Consider the following 22,675-nt stretch of genomic DNA (forward strand, 5'->3'; position numbering starts at 1 on the left):
GGAAAACTGTAAGAAATGTGAAATTAAGATCTCCTGTTGAGGGTCACACTATGTCAGTGCTATCTTGAATCCTCATAGATACATGCTGGTCCTGGACTCTCAGAGTGCATCCTTTCTCCTCCTCCTCCAGAGGTTGTTGCTGAATCCATGGTGCGCTAGGCTGATCTCCAGGCTGTGCAGAGGGCAGAAGAGCATCACAAATTGGGCCAGCCATTCTGGCAAGAACAGGAGAACTCACTCCAGAGTGGATAAGCCAGTGAAACCTGTCCTTCAGAACTCCTATCATCTGTTCGATGTTTCTCTGTATCACTAAACACGGACTGCAATCTTCACCTTTTCAACTTTATCAAAGTTGACTGAGATGATTTGCAATATATTTTATAAATCAAAGAAGGAATGTGAAAGAACAGATGCTGATAGAATGTCTTAAACACAGTAACATGTTCAAGAACACTTCAGGTGAGTGTAATCAAATGAAAATTAACAGCGATTCAATGATTTGAGGTTAATTATGCCTCCAGCTGGTTACCATTGGTTTTATCAGTGCAAACTGACTGAAATCAGTCAAGCAACTGCAAAAGGTTGTGGAAGTTTAAAATTCAGTGTTGTTGGTGATTTTTAACAATGAGTTTATAAAATATTACAAAGGAAAATCAGCACAGCCCACAAAACTGGCCATAATTCTGATGGAAACACTGAGTACGACAGAATGTTGTTGAGTTGTGGTCACTCAGTGCTCCTCAAATTGAGGTGATTTCTTCAGATGTGCAAGCATTAAAGAAGCAGCTCTTCACATTTGTTGCATTTATCGAAATTATTCAGTCAGAATGCTCACCAGTACAATTAGTAAATGGCTCAGTATCGTTCTGGAAAGCGATTTTCAGTGATTTAAAGTCATATTATGCGCAGGTAGACGATTAGGCCCTCATTAAAATTACTCACTTTGTGATAAACCCATTTTCAGCTGCATTAAAATCACTGCACCACTCTTAAATATATCAATGTACATTTTTAATGCAGAAAAGGAAGCACGATTATGTTTAAAACAAATTGTCTGATTATACTCTTTAATTTGTGATTATACCAAATGAGATTGAGCAGAAACTTGAACTATCATTTCATTCAAGAATACAGCAATTTGTTTTTGCATCAAAATGACAAACAAATCACTCCATCATGTGTGAATAAAAACTACTGCTGTGATATTTAAGCTGCAATGATGGCAAAGAGAAATATCAAATAAATGCCACTGATTTAACAGAAGCATCATTTAGGCAAGTAAAATCTGTTTTTCTGTATAATGTTGTGACTCAAAGCTATATATAACAGGTTAGTAAAATAATAAATTCAACCAAAGTCAGACCAAATTCAATTCACTGACTCCAGCACAGGCATTCAAAAGTGCAATTTTAAACCAAAGACAAAGACGCTGGCTACCTCAAACTCTCAAAATGTGAAGGCCAAAACACAGGATGTATAATCAACCTAACCATCTGCCTAAAATGCAAAAGGACTTTAAAGTTGGTGGAGGTCACATGATGAAACAATGATATTTTATATTTGTTTTTTAAATCAAGGAAGAAGGTGCTTGCAGAGATACATCCATCAAAACCAACCACCGAAGCAGCTGTAAGTCAGATAAACAGCCAAAGTAAAAAGCAATGATACACTAGTTGTTTGGTAATGGAAAAATTGGGTTTTGTGGAAAAAAAAATGTTGTTGAAGCTTTCGGCCTTGCAATCATCAGAGCACTGTGCAAGAACTACTAAGCAAAAGGAAAACAACATATCAAATAAGAAGGGAGTGCTGATTGGTTGGCAAGTGGACTCTGACTGGTGGAGGTATTGCTGTGGAGAATGCACCAGTTTGATGATAACTGGCAGTTAACTGTTGAAAGTGAGGACTGCAGTTGCTGGAGATTAGAGTCGAGAGTGTGGTGCTGGTAAAGCGCAACAGGTCAGGCAGTATCCAAGGAAATTGATGTTTCGGGCAAAAGCCCTTCATCAGGAATGAGGAGATGATACCTGATGATGGACTTTTGCCCAAATGTCTATTTTCCTGCTCCTCGGATGCTGCCTGACCTGCTGTACTTTTCCAGCACCACACTCTCGACAGTTAACTGTTGAACCTTGTTTAAGTTTTAAACCAAATAGGTTGACTATGCTAGTCAAGGTTTGTGCTAAGAACGATAGAGTGACTATTTTTTTGAGATGAAACAGACATACTGTGTGCGTACATGTTCTTCCTGTCTGCATGGTAAATGATGGCCTTGTAGTTTCTAGTCCACGCAAAGGCTTCACACTGTGAGATCAACTGACAATCAGAAATTCGCTGTCAGTGTAGTTCATTGCGCACTCAGAATTACTTAGCAAGAGTGAGATAACAAATATTATTTTAAAACTTACATAACATTTGCTGCTGGAAATTATATAATTGAAACAACCATTCTGAGAATCAGAAGCACATTCTTAATGTACAAAACTACAACAACATATCAATTCAGACAATGACATCAGTTATACTTCCAGTTCACTCTGGGTGATAGCAAAGGCCAGATGGAATTTTGATAGAAACCCACGTGTGATGGTGCCCAGGAGTCTGTGCAAATACCAACCAGTCCACGATGGTTAAGTGTCTCCTGTACTGATCAAGTCATCACATTTAGATGATTAGAAAGTGTAGCAAATGGAAGTTGATTCATATTGCTTCATTTATCAGAGCAGCACTTCCTCAATTGAACAACTTTTAATCACTATTTAATCATTAGTTCATGCGTTCCAATCATTAGTCTGAATTTAAAGTCTGCCCTTTAATCATGTGCCTTGTTCATTTAAACTCCATTGCAAATAGAATGATAGATCTCCTGAAAGTTTCAAGAGTTTCTACAGCAAGTTTATTGTTATTATTGCATCATAAAGGTCAAGCAACTAGGGCAATGCTTTTGGCTACATAAGAGTCAGGTCTATAGCTTCTGCCTGGATTCTGTCCCTATAACCGCACAAAATGAATTGGGATTGAATTAAGCAGCACTAAAGGCAGTGGAATTTTAATCAAAATAAGAAGCCCCGTCACTTACACCGAGTGTCTGTGATCAATGCAACTGGTTCAGAAGCCCACTAAGTCAAAGCTCTTTCCATATTCAATATCAAGCTTGACTTCAGCTCAGCACAGTGGGTTTCCACATTGGGCCTGTTCATCGGTCTTTATCACATTATGCCTACAAGGAACAGGAATATTAAATCAGTTCAGTCAAAGAATGACTCATTTCCATGATCTCCAATTCGTTTCTTTTTTCGTTCATTCATGGCATGTGGGCGCTACTAGCTAGACCAGCAGTTTTTGCCCATTCCTAATTGGCCACTGGCCAATTAAAAATCAATCACATTTCTGTGGACCTGGGGTCACAAATTAGCCAGCCTAGGTCAGGATGGTAGTTTCCTTCCCCAAAGGACATTAGTGAAGCAGACGGGTGTTTTCGACAATCGAGTCATAGTCATCAATTAATCCCAGATTTTTATTGAATTCAAATTCCACCGTCAGCTATGGCAGGATTCAAACCCAGATCATTACTGGGTCTCTGGATTAACAGTCCAGTGATAATACCACTAGGCCATTGCCTCTTCCTCTTTGTGATTTTCAATCACAAATAGATCCCAATCAATTTTAATGCTCTATTATTCCAGCTCGTTGAAGTTTTTATGCTGAATGTCTGGTTAATAGTTTTCATGGAAATGTGAGCATGACTTCACCTTGGCAAAACTGGCACAATGCCCTGCACCCTGGCTGGGGGCACAGTTTTCAGATTGTGTTTTACAGTTCAAATGAACTAACGTATACACATGCAACTAATGTACATGATCTGACCTCCTCCACCAGTGTAACCTTATCCTTGCACTCTTTGTTTTTGAACATGGATTTGTCTGTTCAAACTCAGGCCTGACCTTAAGCAGCAACATCCAAAGATGTGCAGGTCAGGTGAATTGGCCATGCTAAATTGCCCATCGTGTTAGGTGCATCATTCAGAGGGAAATGGGTCTGGGTGGGTTACTCTTCGGAGGATCGGTGTGGACTGGTTGGGCCGAAGGGCCTGTTTCCACACTGTAGGGAATCTAATCTAATTAACTCACAGCTTTCCAGCAATTCACAATTTGATTTTTTTTTGTCTCTTTCCCACTTCAGTGATTCTAGTCTGATTCACAGTGATCCTGACCTGCTCAACATTATTTGCTGTCTGCTTCACAGTGATGCTGATTGGCTACACACTCTCCCTGCTCCCCTTCAAAATGATGCTGATTGGCTATATACTCTCCCCACTGTACTTCACATTGATCCTGATCTGATTCTGTCACAATGGTGATAACATATAGAACTGCGATTTTCAATATCCATTTGTATGCATTCAATACCAGGCACTACCATAGACTGAAATGGTTTTATGAAGGGATAGAAACACTAATTTAACATGACTACACCCAGGTTACCAAACTTTATGAAATCAATGTCAAATAAACAAAAACTATTCTGAACTGAAATTATATTTTATCAAAAGATATTGAAACCAGTGTCCCTATTGCAGGTCTGAGCATCTCCTATTTAATGTGTAGCTTTATGAGAATTTTCACACCTTGGAGCTAGAACCTTCCCTAAAATTAGTAAATCTAAAAATGGTCTTTTGGAGATGAAATACACAAAGGAAATGCTAGTGACAGAAGAAAGGAGATGGATTTTTGACTGCAGAACTAGCACCAGTTTGAGAATGTACTCTCCCAGCCTATCAAATAAAAATCAGGGAACAGGACAGATTAAAAAGAAACATGAAAGCTCATAGGATAGATGAAAATAATTGTAATTGCTGATGTTTAAAGACTCCATCTAAACAACTCGAGTACAAACCTTATGCCTCAAGGAAAACTTAAGCACTTTAAACCAATATTCCTTTCATTTTCTTTTTGCACTGGACACTTTCTCATTTTAACTTTTTACTGGTGTACATGCTTAATGTCATGGTTTTATGAATTTATAATGGATTAAGGAATATTAAAATTAGTCATTCTTTCACTCAAGAAAACTTGGCTTTGCACTGCTCCAACAGAAATTAATTGACTATGTTTGAATTGTCGAGAGGTATAAACTGCTCCTAAAAAGAGTTTAAATCTTTGTTGTAGACAATGAGGTGCTGAAAAGAGGGAAGCTAACTCACATCTCTACACCTAATTATCAAACTAGTGTCACTGCCAGTATGCTTCCCATTGCTCCCAATGAGCTTTGCACAGCTCCTGGTCTGTATTAGATTGTAGCCAATAAGTCAATACTGAACTGTACTCAATGAATCAACACTGAAATCTACCCAAATGACCAAATCGCCAGTGAATCATTAAATAAGTACTGGATTATACCAAATAACCTAGTGCTAATGTGCTACTATGAATTAAACTAAACAGGATTCCATCAGACCACAAGATTAGATTAGATTACTTACAGTGTGGAAACAGGCCCTTCGGCCCAACAAGTCCACACCGCCCCGCCGAAGCACAACCCACCCATACCCCTACATTTACCCCTTACCTAACACTACGGGCAATTTAGCATGGCCAATTCACCTGACCTGCACATCTTTGGAATGTGGGAGGAAACCAGAGCACTCGGAGGAAACCCACGCAGACACGGGGAGAACGTGCAAACTCCACACAGTCAGTCGCCTGAGGCGGGAATTGAACCCGGATCTCTGGCGCTGTGAGGCAGCAGTGCTAACCACTGTGCCACCGTGCCACCCCAAGATGTAGGTGCAGAAGTCAACTATTCGGTCATTGAATCTGTTCTGCCTTTCAATGACATCATGGCCACTGTTGACCTGTAACGCAATAAACCAATTAAATGTATGCCCCAATAAGCCATATTGTATCACAGCCAATGAACTCCTGCTGAGCAAGTGCCAGAACCCAAACCAGTTTCTGAATCCTCCCCATCTGCTTATTGCGAAACTATGGGGAGATGTGACATTTTTCAATGGGTTTTGAACAGATGTGGTACAATTAAACTGACAAGTGGGAAGATCTTATCATCTCATTCTTTATAACTATTCAGTTAAAGTATATGGTAATTTGGACATTTGTCGCATAGTGCACTGAAACCATACTGGCAAATAATTCAGAGTAATGGAAGGGCATGACAATCATGAAATTTATGAACAGATCAAAGTCTTGATTCTGCTGAATGGTAGTGCTTTTTAAGTACACCATCTGCAAGCTATGATGATACTGTTTGTTTTTCAATATTATTTTGCCACTTTCAGATCTGTGGTACAGCTTAATATGAGTACATATTGTTCTAACATGATGTCTGAGGTGGAGACAGAATACTGATTTTTTTTTTTCCTGGCCAACTATTAGAACTAAATCTAAGTATAAAATAGGTATCATTTTAGTTGATTTTGAGTTAATATATTGTTGCTTTCAGTTGGACTTACCTTTCATGGTGTCTTGAGTCATACTCACTGAGAGCTGGAGATATTTGCAGTGAGAAGTTCTGCTTGGGGTTAGATAGAAACCCAGGGGTCTATCTGTGTCTGGGTATGGTGGAGATGTACAATAATGGATTACAAGTCATCACCTAATATAAAGCAACAGAACTCTTGGAAGCCATTTCATTCTTGGCTCAATTGATCAATGTAATTGGTGGAAGCACTAAGCAGGGAGGTTTAGTGAGGAACTTTATTATAGTCAAGATGTAGGCAATTGTCAGCTCAATAATCACAGACCAAATGGTTTAAAATTATAGCAAAGCAGTTCCAACTTGAAACAAAGTAAGATAGAACAATTCAACTTTTCCCCTTGGTGGAGGGAACAATAAGCACAGGGCAGAGATGGAAGAAAAGGGTAGAGATTTAAAGCGGATGTGAGAGAGGACAAAGGATAGGGAGAATCTGGAACTCATTGCCCGTAAAACTGGCAGAGGCAAAAACCCTCATAACATCGAAGAAGCATTTCGATGTGCACTTGTGATGCCAAGGCATGCAAGGCTATGGGCCAAGTGTTGGAAATGGGATTAGATTGGTTTGGTGATGATTTGTCACCAGTGCAGACTTAATGAGCTGAAGAGCTTTCTCCAAGCTGTAGAGCTCTGTAATTCTTTGACTCTAAGTCTGAACTGCAGTATCACAATCTAAACATTGTTCAACTGAACATCTCAATTTGATTCAGCACAGCAACTAGTGAAGCAACTGCAATTGTGCTGCTCCAAATTAAGACTCTGAGAGAAGAAGTGGAGGGCATAGCCTCAAAATAAGGGGAAGCAGATTTAGGACTTAGTTAAGGAGGAACTTCTTCACCCAAAGGATTGTGAATCTGTGGAATTCCCTGCCCAGTGAAGCAGATAAGGCTATCTCATTTGAACTTTTTTAGGGCAAAGATAGATAAATTTTTGAACAGTAAAGGAATTAAGGTGAGTGGGTGGGTAAGTAGAGCTGAGGCCATGAAAAGATCAGCCATGATCTTATTGAATGGCGGAACAGGCTCGAGGGGCTAGATGGCCAATTCCCGCTCCTATTACGTATGTTCTTCCTGGTGTGGTGTGAGCAATGACCAGAAAATGGGAAAATACAGACAGAATGAAGAAGAATCAGAATCTCAATATTGAGAAAATTTTTTTGTGATTTTCTTGTTCCTCAGTCAACTTCAAAATGTCACCTCTGAGCTGCGGTGACCTTATTTCCATGTATTTGCCTCTCATCAAAATGCCACCTTCATCCGACAGTGTCCTTAGAACAACATTGGTCCACACTTGGTGCAGCTGCAAATCACCAACCTCACCATATCATTATGTTGGCTTTCAATCCAAATTAGGCACCAGTTCAATCCATCAACACTTGAGTTTGAAGTTCTGCAGCATCTACAACTTGCACGTTTCTGCCAGCTCACTTTCAAATTTCAAATCTAAATGTTAACCTTGTTTTTTGTGCACCTTTTTTACAGCCGTAACATTGTATTCCTCGCTCTGTTCAATCACCCAATGGTCTTTGTATGGTATGATCTGCCTGTACTGCATGCAAAACAAAACTTTCCACTCTACTTAGGTAATGTGACAATAATAAATCAAATCAAACAATCAAATCAAAGATGTGCAGACATTGGCACAGGGTGGGGAGATGGTGATGGAGCAGCATTGGCACTAGCTTAACTCTCCAGTGGCCCAGGCTAATGTGTTAGGACATGGGGTCAAATCACACTAAGGCAGATGGTGAAATTTGAATCAATGAAAATCTGGAACTAAAAGCCAGCCTAACAGTGACCACTGTTGTTAAAAATCCCATCCTTATCAGTCATCCCTTTTTAGGGAATGAAATCTGACATCTTTACTTGGTTTTGCCTACATATGATTCCATACCCAACTATCTACTTCACTTTGTGCTTATGGGGGGGGGAGGGATGCGAGCACTGAAGACTTTCTGCACTAAAACATAAAGTGACCCACCCAGATGGTGGCTTAGCTGTTAGGTCAGTGCTGAAATCAGCGTGTGTGTGTGTGTGTGTGTAAGAAAGAAGTGTCGGGTTAAGTACAAAATGATCGCGTTCTAAGGAAGCCGTAGGATGCATATTGTGCAGATGCATGAGATGCATATATGAGATGAGATATAAAAGCTTAAGCACACATCCCAAAAGATTCTTCCCTGCTATTGTCACACTTCTGAATGGAACTCTAAAGTTTTGATCTTTCTCTTTGTGTACCTTCTCCGTAATCATAACATTTTATTCCTCACTCTGTTCTATAACCCTAATGCACTTTGTACAGAATGATCTGCCTGTACTGCAGGCAAAATGGGATGACATGTGGCTCAGTCGTCAGCACTGCTGTGGGACCCCCAGGGTTGATGCCAGCCTTGGGTTTGCTGTCTGGAATTTACATGCTCTCCCAGTGTCTGCGTGGGTTTCCTCTGGGTGCTCCAGTTTCCTCCCACAGTCCAAAAATGTGTAGGATAGATGAATTAGCCAAAGGAAATGTCAGGTTACAGGGTTAGGGTAATGGGGTGGGATGCTCTTCGGAAGGTCAGTGTGGACTTGATAGACCAAATGACCCACTTCCACACAAAGCTATTCATTGTGCCTAGGTACATGTGACAATAATAAATCAAATCAAATCAAATGAGCATTCCTGCATGCAAACTGGCCTGGCAAAGTCATAGGTGTCTCCGATCTCTGAGGTAAAGTGTTGAAGGGTTTTGAGAGCAGGGATGATAAAGTAGTGAGTCTGTGGGTTTGCCAACTCCACGGACAAAAGGTCAATGGTGGAAGGTATCCATCGAGCATGCAGGTATATTGTTGTGAAGACACAGTTGGATGAGGGACTAGGTGAATATTTAGCAAGCTGCAGCCACCAGGTATTTGCTCTGATTGACATGTCAGGAATTTGCCCATCTAGTTTTACAGGAAAGGAGGAAGGAATTAGAGGTGGCATATAAATAAGGCTGATTGGGACATCAGTGAAATGGTAGTGCATGGAAATAAGGTGAGATTCTGTGGTCACAGGGCCCGAAGCATTAACTTTGATTTCTCTCCACAGATGCTGCCAGATCTGCTGAGCTTTTCCAGCAATTTCTGTTTTTGTGTTTGAGATTCTGAGGTCACCGTTTAAAGCTTGGGAAAAAAATTACAAAATGATTCCTCAATGCTGGGATTCAAATTTTTTAATTCTCTAGTTTTTCCCAACTGTCTCACCGTAGCTCTCACCTCAACGCAGAGGGGAAATTTCCACCGAGTGTGTGTCTCACTGAGAACAAAGTGACTACATTTTACAAAGGTGAGAAGAAGGCATGGTGCCTCAGTGGTTAACACTGCTGCCTCAGGGTGTTAGGGACCTGGGTTTGATTCCAGCCTCAGACCACTGTCTGTGTGGAATTTGGACATTCTCCCCATGTCTGCGTGGGTTTCCTCTGGGTCCTCTAGTTTCCTCCCACAGTCCAAAGATGTGCATGTTAAATGAAATGACCATGCTAAATTGCCCATAGTGTTCAGGGATGTGTAGGTTAGGTGTGTTAGTCAGGGGAAATGCAGCGCAATATGATAGGGGAATGGGGAGGTGTGAACCTGTTGGGCTAAATGGCTTTTTTCCACATTGTAGTGGCTCTATGATTCTTTCATGGGTGGCCATCTTAGATGGTTCAATCAGATGGAAGGTACTTCATTTGGGGTTTCTCTGGCTGAACTCAGCTCAGATGGATTGAAAGATTTGAGCTTCGTCAATCTCCTGTGAGAGACTTCGAAGGCACTCACATTTGTTAGATTACGGCCGTGAGTGGAAAATTAGAATCATGTCTGTGTTCTAAACAATGCTGCTCCCTGGGAAGCAAATGCTTAATTAACTCAACCATACTGCAGATTCACAATAGAAAATGTCACTCTCAAAAATTTGAATCATGTGATAAAACACCTCAGTGAGACTTAATCTGATGATTGGGAGAAAATTAAAACTTGGCAGAATTTCTATTATTTAATTTTGAGCAAAGCAGTCCAGTGAATTCTAGCATCAACCCAGAAGGATTGGCATGAGCACCGAGTCACTTTATAATGAAGCTAAATGGTTTTTAAAATGATTTGAAAAATCTTATTGAATAGCAAAAATGGTCCTCATTGTTATCATTATCATCCCTACATTTTCAGAGTGGTGCAATTCCTTATTGAGTTCAGTCACTTTTAAACAAAATGGAAAATACTTAACAGGTCAGACAGCAACTGTTAATGTTAAAAATAAAAATACCATCATTATTTCAGGTCGATCATCTCACAACAAGTTCTTATTTCAGGTTTCTAGTATCCACAGAAGTTTGCATTCATATTGAACAAGCTGGGAGGAATATTCGTAAAACAAATGAAAATATTTGTTCAGATTTTCCACTCTCCGGGCCATCGGATGAATGACTCTATAAAAGCCAACAACTCTTTGGGAATGGCCCAGGAAGTGTGAACTTCTGATATACAAGTCCCCTGCTGCTGGGACTCTCCACAAAAGTCTCTAACTCTGAGACTGAGTATTACACTTTGGGCAACTCTGTTGAACTTAACAGAATAGCTACCCGAGAAATCTTAGACCGTGTAAAACCTCATATAAATACTACGTAACCCTCAATCACTCATACTCAGCCTCTCGACCTCTCTCCTCAATTCCCAACTATCTCAACCACCACAGCCCAATCCCCTGATTGTCCCCAATCTGATTACTGCTCCTGACCAAGCTAACTCCTGACCACACAGGTCTGTGCCTGACCAGACTTGACTAACCCCTATCACCCTCTGACTAACCTGAATACCCCCAATCTGATTACCACTCACAATCTGACACAATTACAAAGCAGCCCACCTTCCCACTCACCTACTTGCCTCTTTACCCATCACCCATTGTCCACTCTCCCACTAAGAACATCATTGAAAGGAAGGAAGAGATCCATTTATGAGTTGCTCGTGACAAAATAGGAGAATTTTAGTAGCATACCTCACAACATTTTGAAACACACAGAGTTGAAATAGAAGCAGTCTTTCCTCACCCAACAAGTGAAATGAAGGCGAAGACAAATTATTCATGGAAGCTAGCCAAATTGATTGTTCTGAAGATTTGTCAGGAGATGTAGACTTTGTTTACGATGTCAGATTCATCTCTGCTGGGTCAAAGTGTGAGCAAGCAATCATAACTCAGACAATTTGAGTGGGAAAAACTCAGTGGCATTTCTCTGAGATTAATTAACTTGACTGTGTTACAATTCTGGCACCAAAGCATGAGTGTAGAAAGGGTTATTCCATAGTTATTGGTTCTGGCAGAAGATCAGAAATCCATGGATATTTGATATTCTCATCAAGTATAAATAATATCACAACTGGAATATCTAGCAAATGGTAAACCTGACATTTACATCTCAAGAACCCTGCAGCTTATTAGTTTCTTGTCGAAGATACATTGTAGTGATTGATTCCAATGCCGTTTTACTTATTAATATGTTGATCCACTATCCTGTTGTTATTTAGCTTCAGTATTACTTCACTTGGAAATAAACCTAATGAATAATTTTAGCCTGTAACACGTATCTGATGCCAGGGCATTTTTAACCAAATTGGCATCATCAGTATTCTATAAAGCTTTCAGCGTAATTCATACCATTAGTGAAATTAACTGTCAAATATGGGGCACATCAAATTATTCATGGCACATGGGAGGTGATGGCCTAGTGATATTGTTGCTAGATTGTTAATCCAGAGATTCGGGTAACATTCTCAGGATCCAGGTTCAAATCCTGCTGTGGCAGTTGGTGGAATTTGAATTCAGCAAAAATATTGAATTAAGAGTCAAATGAAGAATGTGAAATGACTTTCAGGAAAGTCATTTGGGTGGCACGGTGGCTCAGTAGTTAGCACTGCTGCCTCACAGTGCCAGGGACCTGGGTTCGATTCCTGCTTCAAGCCACTGTCTGTGTGGAGTTTGCACACTTCTTCCTGTGTCTGCGTGGGTCCCCTCTGGGTGCTCTGGTTTCCTCCCACAGTCACAAAGATGTGCAGATCAGGTCAGGGGTGAATTGGCCATGGTGTTAGGTCTGTTAGTTAGGGAACTGTATGGACTGGTTGGGCCAAATGGTCTGTTTCCACATTGTAGAGAATCTTAAAAAAAAAATCTGCTTCATTAATGTTCTTTCGGCAAGAAAATTGACTTCCTTACCTACATGGGACTCCAAACCTAGAGCAATGTGGTTGACTTTTAGACTACCCTCTGGGCAATTAGAGTTGGGCAATAAATGCTGGCCTAGCCAGTAATACCCACACTTCACGCACAAATTTTTAAAAAGCGTATAACGGTAGAAATATTGAGTCATGGGCCTGTCTACAAAACAAAGGGCAGAATATAATAGGGGCCTGAGTGACAAGGAATATGACACAATCCCACAAGACCAATCGCAAATTCAGGAACAATTCACTGCAAACGTTATGCTTTTGGTGAGGCATGTTTCTCAATAGGCAGCAGCGAGTGGTCAATTAAGTTGGATTATTGCTTGTTAAATAGGAGAAAGTGAGGACTGCAGACGCTGGAGATCAGAGTCGAGAGTTTGGAGCTGGAAAAGCACAGCTGGTCAGGCAACATCTGAAGAGCAGGAGAATCGATGTTTCGGGCATAAGCCCTTCATCAAGAATGACGCTTGTGAGTCGGGGCTGACAGATAAATGGGAAGGGGGTGGGGTTGGGGGAGGTAGCTGGGAAAGTGATAGGTGGATAAAGGTGAGGGGGAAGGTGATAGGTCAGAGGGAGCAGTGATGAACAGGTCCGGAGGGTGGTGCCGAGTTGAAGGCTTGGGACTGGGATAGTGTGGTGGGAGGGGAATTGATCCCATGTGGTTGCAGGGTCCCAAGGCGGCATATGAGGTGATCCTCCTCCAGGCGTCGGGTGGTAACGGTTTGGCGGTGGAGGAGGCCCAGGACATCGATGACTGTATCAGCGCTGCCTTGTACTCCCATGAAGAGGACGAACAGTTCATCAACTTTACCAACACCTTCCACCCGACCTCAAATTCACCTGGACCATCTCGGCAACCTTCATCCCCTTCCTGGAGCTCTCCATCACTGTCTCTGGCAACCAACTAACCACAGACATATACTACAAGCACACTGACTCCCACAGCTATCTAGACTACATCTCCTCCCATCCTGCCTCCTGTAAAAGTGCCATCACTTATTCACAATTTCTCTGCCTCCGCCGCATCTGTTCCCAGGATGACCAATTCCACCTTCTTCCACGATCGCAACTTCCCTTCCCACGTGGTTGATGATGCCCTTCAGTGCATCTCCTCCACTTCACGCATCACCGGCCTTGAACCCCACCCCTCCCAACACGACAAGGACAGAACACCACCCCCCAAACCCCGGTCCTCATCTTCCACCCCACCAATCTCCGCATTCAGCAGATTATCCTCCACCACTTCCATCACCTCCAAACAGACCACACCACCAGAGATACATTTCTCTCCCCACCCCTGTCAGCATGCCAGAGAGACCATTCCCTCCACGACTCCCTTGTCAGGTCCACAACCCCCACCAGCTGACACCTTTCTGGCACCTTTCCATGCCACTGCAGGAAGTACAAAACCTGCGCCCACACCACTCCCCTCACTTCTGTCCAAGGCCTCAAGGGATCCTTCCACATCCATCAAAAATTCACCTGCACCTCTACCAATGTCACCTACTGCATCTGTTGCACCCGGTGTTGTCTCCTGTACATTGGGGAGACAGGATGCCTTTTTGCGGATCACTTCAGAGAACATCTCTGGGACACCTGCACACACCAACCCCACCACCCTGGAGCCAAACCTTTCAACTCCCCCTCCCACCCTGTCAAGGACATGCAGGTCCTGGGCCGCCTCCACCTCCAAACCATTTTCCACATGACGCCTGGAGGAAAAATGCCTCATATTCTGCCTTGGGACCCTGCAACCACAAATGTGGTTTTCAACAACTTCCTATTTCCCGTCTCCCCACATTATCCCAGTCCCAAGACTCCAACTCGGCCCCGCCTTCCTGTCCCATCCATCACTGCTCCCTGACCTATCACCTTCCCCCTCACCTTTATCCACCTATCACTTTCCCAGCTACCTGCCCCCATTCCCATTTATCTCTCAGCCCTGACCCACAGGCCTCATTCCTGATTAAGGTTTTATGTCCCAAACATCGATTCTCCTGCATCTTGGATACTGCCTGACTGGCTGTGCTTTTCCAGTGCCACACTCTCGACCCTACTGCTTATTAAATGCCTTATTAAGGGGGTGACACTCCTCATTAATATTCTGCGTCCTTTCTTACCAAACACTCTGAACAAGCTCAACATTGAAAAGTCTCGACGTGCAAATTAGAGCAAGTATCCGGTGACTTCAACTCACTGCTCGATCCTAAAGACCTCCAAGCCAGAAACCAGGCACCAAGATCACAGGGCATGCTCCTAGGCACCGGCCATGTTCACCTCCCATTCACAGATATTGGCATCCAACATGAAGCAACCTCTAACCTCTGAACTACTTATCGGACACTTCTACACCTCGAGCTGCCCTGATAACTTTCACTGTAAAACTGCAGCAAGGACACTGTACACTCAGGGACACACTCCCAGCTCAGGGACTGCAGCTCCAGACTCTTCACATGCTGTATAGCACTTCACTCACTTCAGGACATGCCTGGAGTGTCACAAAATCTATGCTTTGTCTTGCTTTGTTGCACTTTGCCCTCTCAGCCAGAGTTACCAGGCCCATATTACTGCTTCCTTGCTTTGTCATTTAAACCAGACACAAAGCCAGGAAACCTGTCCTGGCTGTCAGCTGGCCTCAGGCAAATCAAGTCTCCATTCAGGGTAGTCCCATAACAGCAAATCAAAGGCAGCCTCTCATACCAGTCCAGGCACTTGGACACAGTCAGTCAGTGGCTTGGGGCAGTCAGATTCAGGGCCCTCTCCTCATCAAGGGTGAGGAGCCAAGCTCCCATCGAGAGGCCTACTGCCCTATTGGGAACAGCTTTCTCTGGGAATGAGAGAGTGCAGTATCAAAAGATGTGAATGTGGGTGGCATCACTGTTACTGATGGTACAGGTAGGGAGGGGCCCTGACTGAGTGAGTGGGGAGCGCAGAAGGCATGCAGGGTTAGCGGTGTTGAGGTTTGGAGTGAGTGAGAGAAGATGTTGCAGGCAATAGTGAAAGTGGCAGAGCATGAGCCTTGGTGGGAAGTGCGTACAGTAGCAGCGACAGATTGAGTGCAAGGCATCAGAGAGAAGATGGTGGCACTAATACTGGCACCGTGGAGGATTTGATTTATTATCATTATGTGTACTGAGACAGAGTGAAAGTATTGTATTGCATACTAAGCAGGCCTTACGTACATACATCAGGGTAATAGAACAGAATGCAGCAAACAGTGTTAAGCTGGAGAAAAGGTGCAGAGAAAGTTTGACTCTCATATATGAGAGGTTATAATTCTGACAATAGCTGGGAAGAAGCTGTTCTTGAATCTGCTTGTAAGTGTTTTCAAACTTTTATATCTTCTGCTCAATGGAAAAGTGTAGAAGAGAGTATAACTGGGGTGGGAGGGGTCTTTGATTATGTTGGTTGCTTTCCCAAGGCAGTGGGAAGTGCAGACGAAGTCAATGATTGGAAGGCTGGTTTGTGTGATGAACGTCTTACATTGCTGGGCATTTCTCCAGACAGCTGAATGGTTCTGAATGGCCCTGGAGATGGAGGTTCTGCTGAATGAGTAACAGGATGGAAAGGAATAGAGACGGGCACACAGGAAGGAGGCCATGTTATGGCCCAAATCAGTTCCAATGCTGAAATGGCTATCTGTGTACATGACATTATAAATCTGAGGCGATCTTCATCTTCAAAGTGACCAGGACAACTGGAAGCAGGTGACTTGGGATAGGGTGAGGAATGGCTGGTTACTGAAGTGTCGCTGATGCACAGTGGTTTATCTCTGTCTAAATGCACTGTCCTGACCATCCACATTGATGCAAGAAGGTACAACAACACCTCTTTCTGTTTTATCAAATCCCTACAGTGTGGAAGCAAGTCATTCGGCCCATTATGTTCACACCAACCCTCCGAAGAGCATCCACAAACTGCTCCCAACCCCTGTATTCCTGTATTTCCCATGGCTAATCCACCTAGCTTGAATGTCCCTGAACATGATGGGCAAATTAGCATGACCAATCTACCAAACCTACATATCTTCTTTCTCAGCGGGCAAAGGAAATTCAGCATAAGGACTGTCACCAACCTCTGTCCTGCAAAAGCATTCTATCTGGGTACATCATAACTTAGTACAGCAGCCATCTTCCCAAGACTGTAGGAAACTACAGACAGTTGTGACCATAGCTCACGCAAGCCAACCTTCTGTCTACTGACTCCATCTACACTTCTTGATGCCTCAGAAAGGCTGCTACATAATCAAAGACCATTCCCACTCCAGTTAAAATCTCTTCCAAACTCTTTCACTGTGCAGAAGGTACAAAAGCTTAAACACACTTACCAACAGGTTCAAGAACAGCTTCTTCCCGTATGTTATTACGTTTCTGAATGGACCTCTCAAATTTCAAATCTAATGTTTTGTGCACCTTCTTTGCAGACACAACTTTCAATTCCTAGCTCTGTTCAATCATCCTATGATCTTTGTATGATATGATCTGCCTGAACTGCAGGAAAAACAAAACTTTTCACTGGACCTAGGTACATGTGACAATAATAAATCAAATCAAAACAAAGTAAAACAGCTCAGGCTGTGCTGACCCTAACCCTAACCGTATCACAGCTGGTCAGCTTCAAAGAGTCTAAATGACCATATCAACCTGCCCAATTAGGCAGACTGTTTTGCTTCCCAACCTGATGCTCCCCTTCCCTCCCTCTCCCAACTCCCTCACCCTTCCCATTATTCCCTCACCCTCCCCTTGTTCCTACCCACACTGTCCTCACCCCTCCCTCTCCCTCCTCATTCTCCTAAACTCAACCACTTTCCTCTACTCACTTCTGATTCTCTTCCCCTCTCCCTATTCTCATCCCTCTTCCTCCATTCCCTCTTCCATGCCATCCTCCCACTCTTTCTCTCTCCTCCACTTCTTTCACCTCCCTCCCCAATCCCCTCCAGATGTGGTCTCACCAATGCCCTACCCAGTTGTGATAGAACCCCCTTATTTTTGCATTCCATTCTTCTTGTAATGTACACAAATAATCTATTTGCCCCAAATCACTTGCTGTAGTTGCAGACTAACATTCAGTAATTCCTGTACCAGTCACCCAGATTCCTCTGCACCACACAGTTCTCCTAGCCTTCCTGCCAAAACAGACAAGTTCACCCACCTTATACCCCATTGGCCCAATTTTGTCCATTTTCCTCAGCTGTCTATATCCCTTTGGGGTCGAAGAATGTTGTGCTGGAAAAGTATAGCTGGTCAGGCATCATCCGAGGAGCAGGAGAAATCGACGTTTTGGGAATAAGCTCTTTGCACACACTATGCGTCCTCTTGACATGGTGCCGTTGACAAATTTAGCTACCATACTTTTGGTCCCCTCATCCAAATCTCCAATATCATTTGTAAATAGTTGAGGCTCAATACTGATCCTTACTACACTCTACTAGATGTAGCTTATCAACTTGAAAATGATCCATTATTTCTGCTGCCAGCTTCTTGTTAGGTAACTACTCTTGTCTCCACATTCATATATTACCCCACAGGCACAGCGAGCAATGTGGAACATTTTGCAAGTTATTTTGCATGATGGAACACACCCCACTTACCTGTCTGAGCATAGCTGTAATAACACTCAAGAAGCATGATACCATGCTCTACAAAGCAACCAGATTGATTGTCACCTCATCCACTACCTTCAATATTTAAACACTTCCCTAATAAAACACCATGACAATGTGTCTACTCTAAAGGAGACATTGCAACAACCTACCAAGGCTCCTTTGATAACACCTTCCAAACAGCCTGACATCTGCTACCTAAATTTTAGGGCAGCATGGTTGCTCAGTGGTGAGCATTGCTGCCTCACAGCACCAGGGACCCAGGTTTGATTCCACCCCAGGGATCAGTGCGTGGAATTCTCCCTGTGTCTGCCATGGATTTCCTTCGGGTGCTCTGGTTTCCTTCCACAGTCTAAAGATGTGCAGGATGGGTGAATTGGCCATGCCAAATTGCCCCTTGTGTTCACGGATATGCAAGTTAAGTGGGTTAGCCATGGGAAATGCAGGAATGGGGTTGCTTAGGGTCCGAAACTGTTCACAGAGGGTCAGTGTGGACTTTGGCCAATTGGCCTCCTTCCACAATGTAGGGATTCAATGACAAGGGCAGCAGAGATATGGGAACACCACCATCTGCAAGTTCAATGTGCTCACATCCCTTAAACAGAAATAAAAATAGGGATCATTTACCAAATGACAAAGAATGTTCCTCTTTACATTCTGCGATAATCTTTTAAAGAGTGCACAAAATAAATTTACTGTCTCCTTGCTTTTAACATAAACAACGTGAACACAGAAAGTACATTTCTTGAAATTACGTAATACTCAGTAGACATTTCACTCTGTTCATTCAGCATGAGCTTGGTTCTGGTTAATTGGCGATTTCTGGCGGATTAATTGCCTCTTGTTGCGATCTCTGTACAAATTAACTTTCTGTTCCCAATGCGTGCTCACTCTGTGCTTTGAAGCCTGCATTACCTGCGTCATTCCTGCTGCAATGCGTGCAGATCACACCTACTCAGCAGCACCCCGACGGAAACAGAGCCCACTGCTTTTCTATTTTAAAACCACATCCAACTCTTCCATGTACAAATGTAGGTGGATGAAATCAATCAATGTGCTTGACATTGTATAATATGTACAATTATTATTTGGGATGGCGAGCAGAGATTAAATCCTAATTTGAATTCTCCATTCAAATTTCAAACAAGCTATTGGTTTTAAATGGATTGCAAATCTGTCAGGGAATTTGGAAGTTTATCGTCTTACCTTTGGATTCCAACACAGTAGTGATAACTGCAGGAAAGAACATGAGGGTATAGGAACAGAAGAAGGCTATGCTGTTTAGTTGTTTGATTTCATGAGTCTGCTTAATATTTGGTTATATGGCATATGCCTCAAATCTATGGCAGAGATGACATTAGATTGGATGTCTATAATAGGCACAGGGCTTCAAAACGTCTTATCCATGCTTCAACTTGCAGTTCCTTCACATCTTTGTTTACTTTTCTGAGTCCACACCCAGGCTGCATGAATCAAGCACAGTATGCACATACTTTAAATACTCACAGAATCAAACATAGAACAACTGAACTCTACAGAAACCATTCAGCCCCTCAAATCTGTTCGATGCAGATCTACAATGCAACTCCAAATGCTTTGCCTCATTAAATTTAACAACTTTGCTAACATACAGATCTATCAATTTCAAATATAAAATTGTTGTAAATGTTTGTCGTTGACCTTTGAAGACTCAAATATTTTTCCAAACATGGGAATAATTTTACGGCAATATAAATTGTGAACCGCTGGTCTAGTCGGTCACTATTCGGAAGTGTAAAAGAAAACACATCAGTAATTCACATCAGTGTAGTATAGTTTCATTGAATAAGTCAATAAACAAATTTACCATAACAAAAGCCTTTTGTAAGTCAGCAAGGCACCCAAGCCCTGACCCATCTTGACTTGGAATCACATCACTATTCTCCTTAGCATTGCTGTGTCAAAATCCTGGAAAACCCCTCCTGAATGGCATTATAAATTCACCTACACCGAATGGACAGCAGTGGAGGCAGCTCACCACCACCTTTATATAAGATGGGCCCAGCTATCAATGTCCACATCTGATGAAAAATTTTTAAAAATTAATTGTCTTCAGCATCCAATGCAAAGAATTCACTGAAATAATTAGATTAGATTACTTACAGTGTGGAAACAGACCCTTTGGCCCAACAAGTCCACACCAACCCGCAACCCACCCAGACCCATTCCCCTACATTTACCCATTCACCTAACACTACGGGCAATTTAGCATGGCCAATTCACCTAACCTGCATATTTTTGGACTGTGGGAGGAAACCGGAGCACCTGGAGGAAACCCACGCAGACACGGGGAGAATGTGCAAACTCCACACAGGAGGCAGGAATTGAACCTGGGTCTCTAGCACTGTGAGGCAGCAGGGCTAACCACTGTGCCACCATGCCACCCACATTCTGAGTCCTGTTATGACAGCAATCCAAATTCACATTGTTAACTACCTTATATGTGACACTCTTCATGTAAGTCCTAAATATATTATCATATCTTCAGTCTTCAGATGAGGTTGCATAGAGCTCTGCGCTGAGCGGTAACTGCACCATCTGCAATCACACCTTTGGTATTGTTTTGTGGTGATACCTTCAATCTACATCCCTAACGTTTGTCTTCGTCTGCACAGAGGCATAGCTGTTGCAGAGCTGTCCAGCAATGGCTGATAACACACAGACAGGGTCAGTGGTATAGGATGGCCAGGAGGGGGCAGACTGTGTGCTGTACCTTTTCTAGACCTGTGACCAATGTCGCTCCCCTTTGAATGCCTTATGAACTGTAGTCCCCTCCCTCACAGATCGAGTCACTCTGAGTAAGTGCTCAGCCATTTTCATCCCTTTTGGGGACTTTTAATTCCTCAACAATGGAAGGAGATAGAGAGTGCTCCTCTGCCATGGTCTTCTAGCCTCAGTTCAGATATGTCGATGAGCCCTCAAACATCCACATCCCTTTCACATAACCAACCCCAAGAACCCCATAAGCTTCACACTTCCCTAAATCCACACCCAGCCTATCTCTATGCATCCACACCTGCCAGCCTTCACAGCCAAATGCTGACATATGAGATACCCGTACTAGGTGTCATCATATGGTGCACCCCTCCAGGAGTCAGGATGTTCATGTGTGTGGAGAACCCCAACTTCTACATTATGCTTTTCCCAACAATGCCTTATGGCATCTGCCCACAAAAACCCTTCTGACCACACACCCCCTTCTGCCCACAGTTGTACTCACTGTTGTCCCCCTTACCTACAGAATTCAGTCCCTCAGCCCAAAGATTACATTGCTGAGGCTACAGCTGCACATGTCCCATCCACCTCACCCTCTCCCCATTAGTCGCTATGGACCGACCTTCTGGACTGACTGTGACCACCCCCTTGATCGATGTGACTAGGCAGTTCTATGCCCAGACCCTTGACTAAAGTGTATAAACACCCTGACTGCATTAGTCCTAACCCCTTCACCCTACCACCACCAAACTGGCCATAATGGAGCAAATAGATTGTCCATGGCCCATGACCTGGACAGAAGAGGCATGGACTTCCTAACTGACCAATCCCTGGACTGGTATCAGAACTGCCCCTGATCAGCCATGATTGTAATGAAAGACAGAGCAAGTACAAAGGCTGAATCGCCTCCTCCTATACCTGTTTTCTATGTTGCTATGTCATTGTGCTGGGACTTGCAGCTGACAGGTGCCTGCATAGACATTGGTGAAGACTGCTCCCCTAACAGTATGATAGTGGGACGCCTGCTTGCTGCACACACAGTGTGTTTACCATGTGACCTGTTGGCGTGTGGTGCAGGCATGAGATTGATGTCCCAATGGTCACTGAACGCAAAACATGAACTCTGTTTCTCTGTTCACAGATGCTGTCAGACCTGCTGCATTTGCTCCAACAATTTCAGCTTTTCCTTCAAACTTCCAGCATCTTTGTTTTATTTGACCAAAGTTGAAGTTGATTTTTTTTCGAACTGTGTTTTCCGTGGTGAAAGGTTTGGGCTGCTGCTGATGCAGCATAAAGATTTTGAAATCTCCCAAAGGGTGCCATGGTGGCTTAGTGCTTAGCACTGCTGTCTTACTGTGTCCGGGACCTGAGTTCAATTCCACCCTTGGGTGATTGTCTGTGTGGAGTTTGCACATTCTCCTTCTGTCTGTATGGGTGTATTCTGGTTTCCTCTCACAGTTCAAAGATGTGCAGGCTAGGTGAATTAGCCATGGGAAATACAGGGTTACAGAAATAGGGTGGGGAGGTAAGTGTGGGTTGGGTGCTCTTTGGAGGGTTGGTACAGGCTAAATGGCCTTGTTCCAGACAGTAGGGATTCTAATCTCTCTTAGCAGTTTGT

The sequence above is a fragment of the Chiloscyllium plagiosum genome, unplaced genomic scaffold (genome assembly GCF_037043375.1).
Source record: "Chiloscyllium plagiosum isolate Xiang-an unplaced genomic scaffold, Cpla_swu_hap1 HiC_scaffold_32, whole genome shotgun sequence".
NCBI classification, from domain to species: Eukaryota; Metazoa; Chordata; class Chondrichthyes; order Orectolobiformes; family Hemiscylliidae; genus Chiloscyllium; species Chiloscyllium plagiosum.